Below are 17,783 nucleotides of genomic sequence, written 5' to 3' on the forward strand. Positions count from 1 at the left end.
TGGCAACAGATGTTAGCTCAGGGCAATTCTTACTCACCAAAAAGAAAAAAAAAAAGGAATATGAAGGCATGGACCAGAATTATAGGCTCTCCTCTTCTGCACCCCACCCTCAACTCCAGAAGTTTTACAGCAAGACAACAGGATGAATGCCCGGCCCATGAGGACACAACCCCGGATTGAATATTCTCAGCATTTGTTTGGGGACTTGGGGAAGCAAGGGATAGAGTTCAACAAAGCCTCAAAGTTAGGTATGTGCAATTTCTAAATTTTTTTGAAACTAAAAACCAAAAAAAGGTATTACATCATTTAAAATATTATAAACTCCATTACATATATATGAAGATAGCTGTATAATGTACAGTTATATACATTACATATACACCAAATATAACATGTACGTATAAGGTATAGTTAAAGATAAACACCATTTACCCACCACCAGTTAAAAACAGAATGTAACTGGAAACTTTAAATTCCCTAGAAACCTCTGCATTATTGAATCTCCCTCCTTCCTCCAAGAGATAACAAGTAGCCTAATTTTTCAAAATACTTTACATACTTTTCTTCACATATTCATCTCTAAATAACATTTGCTCAGTTTTCCTGTTTCAGATGTATTAAATAACTGGAATGATGCTGAGTTTGTTCTTCATGTGTGTGTGTCTGAGGAACTAGCACCTATGCCAGTCTTCCTCTACTTTGTATGTGGGATGCCTCCACAGCATGGCTGATGAGTGGAGTAAGTCTGCACCCAGGATCTGAACCTGTGAATCCCGGCTGCTGAAGTGAAGCGCACAGGACTTTAACCACTCGGCAACAGGGCCAGCGCCAGAGTTTATTCTTTAAACATTTTTAAATTTCACTTGGTTAAAAATATTTTGGGAGTTCATCCAGTTTATGATAAATAGTGTTAACTTAGTTCCATTGCTGTATGGCGTCCCCTTTTTCAACCCACCACCAGTTATTTATCCATTCTATTGTTGGTGGACTTCGGGTTGTTTCCAGTTTTTTCTACACATGTGTATTCTCTAGTATGTTCCCAGAGTCTAATTAGGAGCTAAACATTATTTAAAATAATTGCACTAATATGAAATTACGCCAATTCAGGCTTAGACATTTGAACATAATTTTTATCTACACTGCCTTAGCCAAACTACCTTCTGAATTACAAAGCCTAACAGACTAGCCACACAAACAGGGATTAATTTTATCATAAAGGTTTTCTTTTTTTCAAATTTCAAATTAAAATTTTTTAAAAATTTTTATTGAGATTATGATACTTTACAACCTTGTGAAATTTCGTTGTACATTAATGCTCATCAGTCATGTTGTAGATGCACCACCTTAAAGGTATTAAACTTTTAAAAAATCAGGACAAATATCTCCTGCACACATTACATAAGCCAAAGCTTCTCTCTCATTGAGTGTGCTGCATATAAGACCAAGGAGGCATTGCCCAGTAGATTCCCTTGAGAAACCCAGTTATTCTCTCCATGCCTGCAGTTTGTTCCTGAGGACAATTTTACAATGGAAATGCTTATTTGTAGCCAGTTTCCATTCAGCATTTGGTTTTGGTTTTTAATCTTCCCCTTCTACTGCTCTTGCTTGCTTCTTCCTTTAAGCCCTTTCTGATATTGTCCCTCCCGCTTGAGCAATCGTTCTATCTCAGTCTCTCTGTGGTCTGGTCATTATTGAATCTAATCAATCCCCATCTCTCATTCCAGTCTTGGTCTGGATTTCTCTCCTGCACAAATACCTTTTGCATTTTTTCATAGATATTTCTTTATATATAATGCTATCCTCTAAATGTTTCTACCTTTCAAGGAATCACTTTGATATTTATTATCTTATTTCTAAAGTGCTTTCCTTGTGTATGTTTTTATTCATCAATAAAATGAGGGCTATTGATGGCTTGGCATCGTAGCTTTTATTTCTCTTGTATTTACTACATGGCTTTAGTGGATACTGTTATTATTTCTGGCTTCTCAGAGTTCCTGAATATTTTCTTTCTCTTTGACCTGCCCACTGCTCAATGGCACTATATTTCAGAACTTCCTTGATGTCTAGATTATGGGTCTTTAGAATGTCACCGATTCATTCATTCCTTTAACAAATATGCCTTGCATACTGAATGTGAACCAAGCACTGTGCTAGACACTGAGTAGACAGAACAAATAAAACATAGCTCTTGCTCTCAAGCAGTTCTCAGTAAGAGTAAAAGAGTCGCAAAAAGATTATTACAATGTAATGTGAGTAAGGGAATGGCAGAGATAAGCATTGGGCACTATGGGAGCTTATAAAATTGACGTGCATTTAATAGAGCAGGGGAAATGGAGAGATCACAGAAGCCTTCCCGGATAAAAGTGTTACAGATTGAAGAGATATCAGGTAGGTGAAGGGATAGAAGCAATCTGCTATGCAACCATAAGTGGTAAACACACGAACATATTAGCTACTATTATTAATGCAGCACAAGCAAAGACGTGGAAACAAAACATCTCTGAAGGTCTATGGTAGGAACTGCAAGTAATTGCTAGAAAGTTACACTTGGCACAGAGAGGCAGGAAGTGAAACTAGGAGGCTAGAGATAGAGGCAGTGGCAAGATAATGGAGAGCCAGTATGCTGTGGGAAGGAGCTAAGGCTTTTTCTTAAAGGTGATGCAAAGCTTTGAAGAATTTCAGGAAGAAATCGAAGAGATCTGAATATTGTTTCAGATAAATTATTTAAACATCAACAAGGGCAGATGTGATGAAGTAAGAAGACTGTTGCCAACTTGATCTGAGAGATGATGAGTAACCCTAAATCAAAAGGGGAAGAGAATGGGATGAAGTTCTCTAGTTTTCTATCCCTTTCTTTCTTTATTTTTCTTGATAGTACCTCTCTCCACTGAACACCTGGCATAGCTGTTTGTTTATTTTGTCTTCCCCTACTAGAATGCAAGCTCTGTGGGAGTAGAGACATTGTCTGTTTCTATCACTGCTCCAAACCAGTCACCTGCACAAGCAGCACTCAATAAATATTTTGGGTCCAATGAATGAATCATGTGAGAGGTGAGAACTGGATATGACAGGGATGATTTCCAGGTTTCTAACTTGAAAGGCTATTGTGTGGACAGACACGCTTCCAACTGAGACACTATGAGAGATAAAACACATTTAGGAAGAAAGACAGTAAATCAAGTTATAAAGTCAATATTGTGTAAGCTGTGTTGAGTGAATACTTTTCTAATCTATTGAGGTAATTGAATTGAAGTGTTATTATCATAAGATGATATTTTATTGAGACATAAATGCCAAAGAATGTAGTGATCATTTTCCTGTTTTTAATTTTAAACACCCAGGAAATAATTATTTTGGGATCCATCTAATCATTCCTAATGACAGTGTAGGTTGTCTTCTACAAATAAGTCATTCATTTATTTGGTTCACTCATTTATCAATTTTTTCTATGTTTGGTATGAACATGGCTCTCATGTAGTATGAAAAGGAAAATGTTCTGTCTCATTTTCATTGGGGAACTACATGACCCTCTATGCCAAGGTCAGCTGCCAAGGTTAACCTGCTTAAGCCCTCCTTCTGACGTTAAAGATTCTAAGAATGTCTGGTTGATGGATACCAACTTGTTTTCTTTCTTCATGGGGTCAGCGAGTAGATATCCATCAATCCATGTAGAAAGAAAATTATTAATAAAATATACAACAAACATTAAAAAGTATTTCAATTATCATTTTAAATCTTTCTCTCCAATATGGCATCTTGCAATCTAACTTGATTACTGTGATGCATGATGAATGCTTTAATCCACTTCCATATGATTCTCACAGGACAAGGCCGAAAGATTGCATGAGTTTATCCTTTTCAGGATTTGAGTAAAATTTTTGTGTTCAAGAGTAGTACTGGGGAAGAGAGTTGTGTTAGTTTCTTACTAAAAGGTACATCAATGTTTACCTAAAAATAGTCAATTTGATTCAATATAGTCTAAAAATATTACACATTGTAGAGACCTTATAATTGTTAAAATGTAAAGATGAATCAAAAATTTTCAGCAATTGCTTTATTCCACAACAGTAAAAAAATTTTGGACTGTGTAGTTGAAACTACGGATAGGAGAAAAATGTTATAGCAACTTTTGCTTCCATTTGGCACACCTTTTCACAGCTCTGCCTCAGCTGGGATTCCTGAATGTGTTCATGAGGCTCTTGCCTTTTATTTAGTATTTTAAAGTGCACCTGGGAATTTGCATAAATATTTTCAAAATGGCAAGATTCAGAAGAATAAAAATTTTTATCAATGTAGAAATTGAGTTAGAAGGGCATCGCCTCTACTAATGAATAACATAGACTTGAGAAAAAATTGAATACATTCCTTTAAAGCATTGGTATATGGTATTCATTAAGAGCAATTTTATCTAAGTTAATCTCTCAGAGCTACAGTCATTTAATTCAAGGCTCTAAAATGAAATTCCACTACCATGACACTCTTGCTCCCTTATTCAAAATCTTAGTAGAAACCCCAATGGTCTAGGCCAAAAGTATGCATTTTCTTCATTGATTATCAAGTTTCACCTTTTGTCGTCTTAAACTTACTTTTGCTCAGAACAAAGATGAAGATGAGCTCAAAGTTTAGCCTTCTTTCTTGTCTAATACTTCACAAAATGGTAGAAGAAATTAAATAAGGAATATCTTCAGGAAAATAAACAAATGGAGTAGGAGTCATTATTAGAGAGGAGAAACAGTGGCAAGTTTCCTCTAGAAGAATTAAATAAATGAGAATGACTTACTAAGTAAAACAAGTTGGAGGAATCTGAAGTCCAGATATGTAAAAGATAAGTCTTGCTCCACATGTGGAAACACAACTTTCCAACAGGACCCCTAAGAAGATCCACAGTTTTCCTCTGCAAATATGGACATCAGGAATGGTTGGTGAGGCAGAAAGCAGTGATTCATTGAAGGGTTATTTCCAGAGCTGCTGCTCTAGTCAGCTCCCTGTCCTTCTGGTGAGGGTATTGGAACCCGAGAAAGACAACTTCCCCATTCTAATATTGAAAGAGCTTTCTCCATATCAGCACTCCCTAAAGACAAGTTTTCTAAATCACATTGTCTGTCCATACACTGAGCTCCCAGGCAGCCATCTCCTCCAGTGAGAGGCCTTGTGGAACCACAGAGCTACCTGAGTGACAAAAAAGAGAACTCATACCAATTATCTTTATTAATTAATCTATGTCTTCATTCTATATATGACAGGTAGCCAATGGTCACTGGACAAAAATTCATAGTTAAAAAGAGAACTAAGATCAACAAAATTTGAGGAAAATCAACATCATGAGAAAGGAAGTCCAAAATGAATAAATAGAGCAACTAACTCCAAAGGTAACAAATTATTCAGGATATATATTTTCAAATTCTAATTAATACCCACAGAGAGATTCAAGATATATTGTAGCCATAAAACAAGAAGAGAATGTTATTAAAAAGAAAACATCAGAAACAATATAAGATCTTGGGAAATAAAAACATGAATGACAATATAAGAAGTTCAATAAAGTGTTTCAAAGGCTAAGTTGAAGAAATTTCCCAGAACTTAGAGCTAAATAAATGAAGAAAATGAGAGAAAATGTGACACATAAATTGAGACAATGCATAAAGTATCAAGCTAACTGGAATTTTAGGGAAAAAATAAAGAGAACAAAAGAGCAAAAATTACAGAAGTAGTAATAGAAGAGTTTGCTCCAAGCAAATTTCACAGTCTTTCTGAGTCTTAGCTTCCTCCTCTGTAAGATGGGAATAATAATACTTTCCACACAGTTTTACTGTTGTGTTTTAAATGCAATAATGTAGGTAACAACATCTACTAAATGACTGTTTAATAAATGCTAGTTATGAACATAATTCCTGTGTCTCATTTTTTTCCTCTGTGAAAATGGAGACACTACTACCTCACAGGGTTACTGTGATAATTAAATAATCTCTCTTTCTCTCCTTCCCTCTGTCTCTCTCTGTATGGATATAAAACATAAAATCCACTTGACATAAAACAGACTCTTGGGAAATAGTATTCCTCTTCCTTTTATCCCTAATCAATTTCCAAGGCTCTAGCTTTTCTAGCACCTCTCCATAGTAAAACAGTTGAATCTCAGTGAACGGTACAAAGTAAACATATCTGTTTCATAGTAGAATGAGAAGTAGAGTGTTGTTTTGCTAAACACCAGTATAACATAAAGAAGTGACTCACACTTTGAGTCTCAAGTATCTTTGCTATTAAATGGGGATAACAATACCGACTCTATTTAGATAATGGTGTTCTGCATATCAAGTCAGCTTCATCTATGAGTGAATGATGTCTCCTGGGAAGAGAGCAGAATAACCTCTGAAAGTGAAGAAAGAGAGAGTGGCTGCTGACAGTGCAGAATTTAAAGCAGGGAGATCACAAGGTGGATGAGGAGGAAGAGAGTGGGAGTATAGTGTATCAAGAAATGGCATGGGCTAATTCAGGGTATCCATCAGCCAGTCAAATGATGATAAAACAAATCACTTAGCAGCAGGCATCACTGCTCAAGAAAGGTAATGAGCCAAGTGAAGCGGCTAGATATGGGAAGAGTTCCTCCATCTGATAACCTCAGAGATGTCTGCTACAAAGGTTTTGAGGACACTTTTATATTACATAAACACCTCTCTGCTCCCACAAGGCCTCTCCATTGAAAGGGATTGCTGCCTAGGAGCTGTGTGTGGATGTCCAACCCTCCCAGTAATTGATTTGGAAAAATTTATGGCACTTGTAACTCTCTAACTTGTTTTAGAGTTATGCATGGATGATTTTTCTCAAATATTTGTGCCTTGCTAGATCATAGCTCTTAAAGACAAAATCTGTACCTGATTTATCCTTGCATTCCTCCAGTCGTTAGCACAATATCTTTAAGTAATATGTGGCTGAAGGTAATCGATTAAAATCATGAGTGGAAGGACAAGCACAATGAAACATGAAATGTTTATAAACATATATTTGTTAAAGGAGAGAAGAAGGATGAACAAAATTTAGGATTTCCATTACACTCTAATTAAAAGCATTCTGAATGGATCTTATGAAAATAAAGAATATCAGCAGGTATAATGGACCAGAATGCTACAATTCAGTAAAAAGAGTAGAAAGTAAGCACTAATTCATAGACTGAAGAGAAATCTGGAGCTATGTCCAAGACCAGAGGTGAGACTGTGTCTGTTATATGTCATAAAGAAAAGATTTTGATTGGCCAACTGAAGTTTTTCCCTCTGAGATCACTGAATTACATAAGGATCATATACTAATATGAACAGTATCCTTACACTTAATGAGTGGTTGAGGAAACAAACTATATGCCAGGAGAAGAAAGGCATATTGACTATTTATGTAGATCTTTATTGTATGTGTAGTCAACAGATACACCAATCTTAAAATAATTCCCATAATGTTTTAGAGAAAATGGTGATTATCATCAAAGGATGGTGAATTTTAGGCTGAGTTCAGGCATAGTTTCTTCAGATGGCATTACACTTGATAAGGAAAATTCTTTGAATTTGGAAAATATGACAGTTATACTAGAAGACCAGGGCAAAATTGGACAAAAGAAAATATAAAAATATACAAATGAGAGATAAAGAGAGATACTATAATATTATTAATGGAGAAGGGATGGAAGACCCAGTAAGAAATGATATATTATTATTATAAATGATATATATTTAGGGAGGAAGACAATGTAGCTATAATCAGGAATGACAATAAGAGAAATAGAATCAAAAGCGAACCTGTGGGAAATTCATGTGTCACCATTAGAAGACAAAGCAAGATTGATCGAGCAGCTTTTGTGTTAGGTTTTTTTCTTTTATGAATTATGTATGGCTTCCACATATTTTGAAGACTAGTCAGAGGGTATTTTCTCCTTGAAGAGAAAAGATTTTTGAAAATTGAAAGACAATCTGTGAAAGGAAATGATAAAGAAGATGATAAAACAGAGGGTAAACCTGGGCAGCCAATGAAAGAGAACAGTGAAAGAAATATTGATAGCTAGTAGAAAATAGAATTGGGACACCCTTGTCTTTTTTTTTTCTTTTTTTGCAGTAACATTGGATTATAACATTATACAGCTTTCAGATGTACATCGTAATGTATTTCAAATTCGGTGTAGATTACCTCATGTTGACCACCCAAAAGCTAATTATAGTCCATCACCACACATGTGAGCCTAATCACCCCTTTTGCCCTCCCCCCTCCCCCCTTCCCCTATGGTAACCACCAATCCAATCTCCTTTGCTATGTGTTTGTTTGTCCTTGTTTTTATCTTCTACTTATGAGTGAGATCATATGGTATCTGACTTTCTCCCTCTGGCTTATTTCACTTAGCATAATACCCACAAGGTCCATCCATGTTGTCACAAATGGCCAGATTTCATCATTTCTTGTGGCTGAGTAGGATTCCATTATGTATATATACCACATCTTCTTTATCCATTTGTCCCTTGATGGGCACCTAGGTTGCTTCCAAGTCTTGGCAATTGTGAATAATGCTGCAATGAACATAGGGATGCATGTATCTTTACATATTTGTGTTTTCAAGTTATTTGGATAAATACCCAACAGTGGAATAGCTGGATCATATGGTAGATCTATTCTTAATTTTCTGAGGATACTCCATACTGCTTCCCATAGTGGCTGCACCAGTTTGCTCTCCCACCAGCAGTGTACGAGGGTTCCCTTCTCTCCACATCCTTGCCAACATTTGTTGTTTCCTGTCTTGTTAATTATAGGCATTCTGGCCAGAGTGAGGTGATATCTCATTGTAGTTTTGATTTGCATTTCCCTGATAGCTAATGATGTTGAACATCTTTTCATGTGCCTGTTGGCCATCCGTATATCTTCTTTGGAGAAATCTCTGTTCATATCTTTTGCCTATTTTTTAATTGGGTTGTTGGTTTTTTTGTTGTTGAGATGTATGAGTTCTTTGTATTTTTGTATATTAACCCCTTATCTGAAATATGGTTTGCAAATATCTTCCCCCAATTGTTAGGTTGTCTTTTTGTTTTGTTGATGGTTTCCTTTGCTGTGAGAAGCTTTTTAGTTTGATGTAGTCCCATTTGTTCATTTTTTCTTTTGTTTTCCTTGCCCGGTCAGACATGGTACTTGAAAATATCCTGCTAAGACAAATATCAAAAAGCGTACTGCCTATGCTTTCTTCTAGAAGTTTCATGATTTTGAGTCTTACATTCAAGTCTTTAATCCATTTTGAGTTGATTTTTGTGCATGGTGTAAGATAATGGTCTACTTTCATTCTTTTGCATGTGGCTGTCCAGTTTTCCCAACACCATTTATTAAAGAGACTCTCCTTTCTCCATTGTATGCTCTTGGCTCCCTTGTAGAATATTAACTGTCCATAAATGAGGACACCCTTGTCTTATTTGACAAACTTATGGTTAAAACTAAATAAAATTCTAAGACAGGAGAGTCTGCACTGCAGGAGCAAGGATGTGGGTACGAATGGACACATTAACTGAGTGTCTGAATGTGCCAGAACAACACAAAGTTAGATTCCCTTTAGGAAAAAGGAAAGGGGAAGAAAAAAATCTTCTCCTCGGGAAAGGGATTCTTAAGATAGAGAAATTAGGGAAGCATCTAAATATATGAGAGTACCAGAGAAAGAATTGGATATATGGGTAAAAAGACATTCCAGAAAAGAGAAGAATGAAATAAGAATTAAAACCAAAATTTTGAGACTATAGAGTTTTTAAGTATTGTTGCTGATTTTATTTAACAAATATACTTGGTTGGATAGAATTCAAATCAGATAGGCTAAAGTTTAGCAAGACTACTATTAGGACAGCACAAATGTAGAAAGATATGAAGCTTTTTGGGACATTTATGGTATTCTAATGGGGAGAGGATCAAAGAGGAAATATCTAAATATATTAATCTTTTAATTTTACAAGAATGATATTTAAAGAACAAATTATAGCATGGGAAAAGCCAGTCATTTCATAAATACCTATCTGTATATGCATGTGTGCATATATATGCCTATATATAACATATATATTTGCATTTATACATATATAGTTGCATAAATATAGAGATATTGAAATTATTTTTTAATTTTTGAGTATGGGGCAACTGAAATACGTGATAATTAAGCAATCTATAGACACTAGCTAGCATGGAAACAGAAGTTCTCTGAACAAAGTGCAGCACAAGTCTTATATTTTCCTTTGTGACTACCAGAGACACTTGTAGATCTTGTTATAATTTGCAGTTTTTGTTGGTTTATTAAAATCTTTTGCCCACAATAACACCTGATAGCTATACTGACAGTGCAGATTTCTCCTCAAATCCAGAAAAATGGACATGGACTTTAATAAACACTTAGTTTTAGCATCAAAACTAGTAATCCATATGCACAGATTTAACAAATATTTTATCACAAAATTATATTTCCCTTCTTCCTTTTGAATTTGGAATATAATAAAGTAAGTGAAGTCTTAAGGAAGACCAAGAATTTATTTGTATCCCAGCAAATTAGCTAGTCGCTAAATCAGTGACAAAAAACAATGGTGTCTGGCACTCCCAATCCACTCCATAACCCTCTGATTTGAGCCCTTATGGCAACCCAGCAGCCTCCTGGTATATCCAACACTGCAAGCCAGTACAATACAAAGCTGGCCCTACATCCATCCACAGGACAAGCCGCAAGCTCTGATGTGCTTGCTGGAAACGTAGTCTATATTTCAGTCTCTGACAACCTTGTGGAACAGCTGCCAAGTTTGATTGCAGATATGAGAGAGAGTGCTCAAGGACACAGAAACACAGAACAGGATCAAAGGGAACTGTGCCAATGAGAAACAGGAAGAAAACTGAGTACTCAAAGTGCATGTGAGTGGGTTTAACAGAAATGCAATGGGTGGGGAGGAGAAAAGGTGTGTTCAAATAAGAAGCAGAAAGGCAGACTCGCATTTGCCATTAGCCAAAAGATCTGGCTGTAAATAACATAAAAGCATTAAGTAACAGGATATAAACAAAATGAAGATATTTGCCTCTATCAGTTGAGAATCTGGATATAATACGTTCAGGGCTGATGTGCTGCCTGATGGTGTGATGGGCTCTCCATTTTCATATCTTGTTGCTCTCTTGTGCGTTTTTGCACACTCACAATTACGTCATGGTCCAACATGGATACCGACACTATGTTGGCATTCTACCTAACATGAAGAAGAAGGCTGAAGAAGGACACTCCCCTTTTAGGGACATTTACTTCTTCTTACAGCCCATTGCCTGCAACTTGGTCATGTGGTCATACATAGCTGCATCAGAGACCAGGAAATGTTATTTTTAGTTTTGGCTTCCATGTGCCTACCAGAAAGAAAGAGAAGAGATATTGCTGGGAATAATTAACAGTCTCTACTATGCTAAGAACTTTAGTCAAGTAATTTTTTCTCTGTATCCCCCATACACAAGAAAGTGTCTAGACATAGCAGAGGGGCTAAGAAAGGTTTTGGATGAATAATTGAAGGCAACAATGAGCTTCTCTGTGCCCCAATGCCCTTATCTCTAAAGCATCTGCCTAAAAAGACTATTAAAATATAAAACATTATACATAAGCTGAATGTGGGAATTGTTATGGCTAGAAGGAACTTTAGCTGTGAAGAAGACCACTCATGTAATTGAGCAGTTCAGAAATCTGAGGCTGAGGGAAATATTAGAATCCAAAGCCATGGGACCATCGTAGATGTAGTAACAGATGGGGACGCCTGTCTCCAGACATATTCTGTACTTGTTTCCTAAGGCTTCCATAATAAATTATCACAAGCTTGATGGCTCAAAACAATAGAAATTTATTCTTGCCCAGCTCTGGGGCACAGAAGTCCAAAATACAAATGTTAGTAGGGCTGCCCTCTATTCAAAGGATCTAGGGGAGATTCCATTCCTTGCCTCGTCCAGCTTGTGCTGGTTTCTGGCATTCTTTTGCTAGTGGCTGCATGGCTGTTATATCTGCCTCAGCTTCACATGGCCTTCTCCTCTTTTGAGGACACAAGTCATTGGATTTAGGGCCCACCTAAATCATCTAGACTTTATTACATCTGCAAAGATCTTTTTTCCAAATAAGGCCACATTCACAGGTTTCAGGGTTTAGGACTGAATATTTCTTCTGGAGCAGGGCCACTGTTTGACTTACTACACATCCCATGTCGTTTTCCTACTACATTGTGTTTTGTAGGGGTTTTTTTTCTATCACTATTATTATTATTTCGACATCGTCTTTTAATCTGTTAGGTAATCTATCACATTTTTCTTAGAGGTAACTGAAATACATCTGTAACATAATAGATCTTTCCATATGAATGAAAAAATATAAATACTAAAAAAGTTGACACTAAGCATAGTGATATTAATTTAAAAGTTGTTGAAAGATTCTCTGTCCTAGACTTACTCCCTTCATTAGCTAACAAAATGCCTCATGGTCCCTTGTAATTTGTCTTCTTCATTAAGGCTTTGAAGGCTTTGCTGGGACAGTAGCATATTAAACCATTATCAATCATCAACAACTTACTATAAATAAGCTTTGAAAACAGTTTCCCAGGATCTGACAGAATGCAGGAAGTATTAGGCAAGGAGAAGAAGGAAGAGGAGGCCAAGAAGATTACCAAGAAGAAGAAAATCGCTAAAGAAGAGTGGTGGAAATAGATTCTTTCAAATTCACGGTTTTGCTTAGATTGGACTCAACCACAAAGACATTGACGCTTTATGTTTATTATTTGGTGCCTGAGTTAGAATAATGGATATCACTACTTCTATGGCCACAGTTAAGGATTTATGTGTTACACACTTGAAGAAGTGGAAGGGACCTGCTGATGACCATCTCTATCCTTACTTTTCCCGCAAAATGAAATATTTTGCCCTCTCTTCCTCCCCTTTTCTCCAAGCCACTTTATGTCCTGCTTGGGCTCTTTACATAGGGAATAATTTGAAGAGTAAGATATTTGTAGGCAGTGACATGTTAAATGTTTTTTCTATATCTCAAGTGGCAGGGGTTAGGACAATGTTAAGAACCTTGCAGAGGCTTAAAAAAATACTTGGCTGACACATTGATTGACTGATGAGCTCATTTCAGTCCTTTAAGTCTGATAGAGCAACTTTCTCAGGGGCAAAAGACCACAGTCTAGTTCTGGTGTTTCACTAACTAGTTTGGGTGACTTGAAGCTAGTCACTTAATCTAGAAAATATACTTATTAGCAAAGCAAGAATACAATGACTTCTGGACCTGTGAGTTACAAATGATTACTTCATAGCCTTGTTTTAAGGATCAAATAAGATAATTTAGGTAAAAGAATGCTTAAAAAAAGAATAATCATGATTTAAATGTTAGGCTGTACTGTTATGAATGGAGCATAGGAAGAAGTCATCAGTGTAAACACTGTAGTGAGGTATGACATTTGTCCTTTTAACAAACAATTTGTAAAACTCTTGCCTTAAAACACAATCTCAGTGGTGTCAAGAGATTCAGAATGGTCTTGCTAAAGAGGAAAAATATCTCATATTATCAAACTTTGAATGATTAAGAGTAAGGAAATTGACATACTTTGTTTTCCAACATCTAATAAGAGAGTGTTGATTGTAGCTGGTTTGGCAATCATGTGACCATTTTCCCCATTTTTTAAATGAAGAGGAATCACAAACATGAGACAAGCTAGGTATAATATAGATAGATTTATGGGTATCTTGATTCCAAAAAATATACCTTCTTGTCCAGACACCCATGGAGTTTTCCATTAGCGACAGGTACTGGCATAGCGCTAGTCTTTGTGGTTATAAAAGTTATCATTCATAAGGTAATATTTAACAACTTCCTTCTTTACTAAGAACAGAACAAGGAAACAAAGCTTAAATGAATATCCCTGCCAGGGTTCTTAGTAGAAAGTAATAGAAACTATCTCTGGCTGATTTAAGCAGTTAAGGAATTTCTTGCAAAGGCACTGGGAAGTTTTCAATCAGTGGGAAGACTGAAGAACTAGAAGTTGGAGGGACAAGGAAGCTAGGGACAGCCAGTACTAGAGCCAAACCATACCACAAAACTGGTACCATGAGGACACAATTGCCACTGCTGCTGGCTACAAAACATGAAGTGTGCTCTGCCAGCATCACTAGCTCCAGACACTGACCACCACCCCTAGACCCTGACCACAACCCCTGGGGATGCTCCCACTCCTGCCCCTGGAAATGGATGTTACTACTGCCACTGCCACCATCCCCTCCAGAATGGATTCTCTACTGTTCCTGCTTCTTCACCTCACTAATTCTTGGTTCAAAATCTGCAGCAGGGGCAGCTTATTGGCTGAGTCTCTGTCACATGCCTGAGCCCTAGCTGCAAGGGAAGCTGAGAAAATGAGCATGGGCACCTTCAGCTTATGTAATAGGAGGTGAGAAAACAGCTCTGACACCAAATAGGAAAGATAAGAGCCATTAGAGAAGCACAAAGGATGTGGGACTCCAGAGGAGAGAGTTCCTATCAAAATGAGGATTGAGGTAGACTTATCACCAAGACCTGTTATTTGAGCTGGATGGGATGAATTTCAACAGATGAGAATGAGGAGAGAGGGCACCCAAGGTTTGCGGGGAGTGGAGCACAGGCATGGGACCACAGAGGAGAGGACACATGTTTTATTTTGTGCTTCTATCCAATGCAACTATCTAATGTTATTTATCTCTCCCACTTTTGAGAAATATGGGAAATGCATTCTTCAAAAATGAATCCTGAGATGTCCAGGGTCTTCTGGTGCCAATCTATTTCAAACATTATTTATCAAATTTCTTAGACCTTGCTTATTCTGACATTGAAGAAGGGAGTCACTTTACTTAATGTGTCTGGATGCCTCTTCTTGGGCCCATTCATTCAAAGATGAAGTATGGGCACCTTTCACATACAGACATTCTATTATAAATCACTTTGTATGATAACGCATTTAGCTGTATCACACATCACTTGGTATTGTTATTAACCCTTTCCTATTTAAATATTCTGTCTCCCTGATTAGATGGAGAATTCTTTAAGGGCAAGGCTACAAGTTATATAGAAGTTTTAATTTGCCAGTCTCTCATTGTCCTCCCCATTCCTGTCAATCCAATTCCTGAGAAATTGCACAGCAATAAAACTCTCCCTAGGGTATGGAATTGAGGTTGTCTACCAACTTTTGTTTGTCTTGTCTCCTGTAGGATCAGGAAAGAGGCTATAAGACCAAAAGAAAAACTATGTAGTTTCACGGTGCCTTAGTTTTATCATCTGTAATATGGGTAAAATGACACTATCTACCACAGAGAGCGATTGTGAAAGTCACACGACATAGTAACTAATTAGTTCAGTGTCTGCAGTAGAGAAAAAGCTCAATAAAAGTTTGTGATTTTGATTATTATTATTATTAATGTCATACTATGTAGAATAATGGCCTTGACCAACAGGACTTTTCCCATCCATGCCTATGATTACCGGATAGCCTTAATCCAGAGGATTTTCAATGAATAGACTTGGTACACGAGCCCAGGCTCATAAGCCAAATTCCAGAAGGTTCCACGGGGCTTTTTTACTAGCTAGGCTCAGGCTTCAGCAGTCATGGGGAACCCAGTCTGGTTTTTGGCCTTTGCTGAGGGTTACAGGCATAGGCTGAGTCAGAAAAGGCCAGGGAAGTAATATCTCTGGAAAGAGACTACAGTACAGTGTTTCTCCAGGCGTTAGTAGCTTCATGACACAAGTCTACAGCATTGAAACTGGGGTGAAAATCGTTGCAGTGGAGGGATACCCATGGTGGTAGCATCCAGAAGGGCCAGAAGCTGAAGGCAGTTCATGAAGAGCACTCAAGTCCTGGTGAGCACCCCTGGTTACCACTGCTTAGGAAATGTTGTGCCTCTCCGGAACCTAGTAGCACATGAGAGAAAGGTGGTGGAGAATTGTTATCACCATGGTCCATTCCCATAGTGATTGCGGGGCCCTGTCTTCTCTTTACAGTGCACTGTAAACTCTGCACTTGCAGAAGTATGTCCAATAAATCTCTCTCCTACCAGGGCTATAGTGATAACTTGCGCCCTCAGCAAAGATTTGTTGAATAAATGTGTTACTGAAGAAAAGGCAGTGTTCATTCATTGGGATGTAAAATGCTCATTTTATAATCTTACATGAAGAAGCATGTAAGCATACGGTAGCTGCCAAGTTTGCCTGCAGGTAAAACAGAAGCAGATAATGCTGGTCTTGCAATTCTGCCCTTCTCTCCCACCTGCTATTTTCTCCCTCACAGTTGAAAGGCTTTGCTCTCTATTAGCTTTTCCTGTTAAAAATAGCACTTAATAGTGCCAGTTTACCAGATACTGGGGGCAAGGGTAGCAGGGTGGATTTGGAAATTACAAAAAAAAGAGGGTTTTAAATCTTAACGTTTTCAAAAGATTTTTCTCTTGGCAGAAGTCAGGCATTGAGATAGGCACTAGAGAGAGGGAAAATGAACTAAATTACCCTGGACTCTCTATGTATTTTTTTAGGGCTCGAATTTTGTGCTCATTTACATTGGTTAGGATATTTTCGACTGCATGGTATACATTGACTAAGGTAGTTCGAACAACAAGAAAATGTGTTTTCTCATGCGAACAGTAAACTCAGAGTTTGGGCTGATGGTTGAGCCAAGAGCTTAAGTATGTCACCGGAGAGCAGGTCACTTTCATCCCTGCTCTCTGCCATCTTTGGTTTTATTTTTATCCTGAGGCAGACAGCAGGAGCAATGATACAGGAATATCATAGACTTGTGAAAATGTCCCAAGGAGGAAGAAAGACACCTCATGGCTCTCTTTTCCCGAAGTGAAGAAACCTCCTGGATGCTCCCCTACAAAGTCTCCCTCAAGCTCACCAAAATGCGCTCACATTCTCAGTTCTTGGCCAATATTAGTACAGTAGGATAATCCTAAAGCCCTTAGACCTCCCTCCGCACCAGGGCTGGCGTCAGATTTCCCTGAGACCTGTGGCTTTGGAGGACAGGAGCAAGTACTTGAAAAAAATCGGAATTCTTTTTTAGGAAGGAGTGAGAGATGAAGGTAGTCTGTAGACAACCAAGGGTGTTTTCTATAGACTTTATATCATCTTCTTATTCAGAAAAAGCAGCGATGATCTTTTAAAATAAATACCAAGAGAAAAAAATTCTTAGAGAGAGTTTTTATTTCCAATAATGAGAGACAAAGTTTTTAAGAGAGAGATGGTTGGGAGTGGAATAAATGTTTATCTAGAGTAGGAATGTGGCCCAAGTAAGAGAAGAAAAATGAGAAATCAAGTATTCACGTGGCCAGTGGATCCTGCTGAGTTAGGCTTACCGTGCAGCCACAGCGGTTTTTCCATTGGAACTTGCTCTCTGCGATGCAATGTCCTGTAAAATGCTGCAGGGGTTTATGTAGCTGAGATTCATCGTAGTAGATAAAGTAGCACATTTCCATAAGCTTTCAGTAGTGTAAAGTTTCATTGGCTGGAGAGAAAGGTGTTAAGGTTCTGCAATCTGGTTGTTCGTTATGTTTTAGTTTCTGGAAACAATTTTTCATTGAGAAATTCTAACCCTTTAAAAAAAAAAATCACACCAGACATAAACTAAGTGAATTTTGTTTCTGACAGCAAGTCACATGTTTTTCACCTAGACAAAATAAGCACTCTAGTCAGGTGTCTGAAAGAAAAAGGAAATCCAAATGAATTACATTTTTAAACTGCCTTAATCCTATTTGGTCAGGAGCAAAGTTCCCTAAAAACT

Source organism: Equus quagga, chromosome 9, assembly GCF_021613505.1.
Source record: "Equus quagga isolate Etosha38 chromosome 9, UCLA_HA_Equagga_1.0, whole genome shotgun sequence".
Classification (NCBI taxonomy): Eukaryota; Metazoa; Chordata; class Mammalia; order Perissodactyla; family Equidae; genus Equus; species Equus quagga.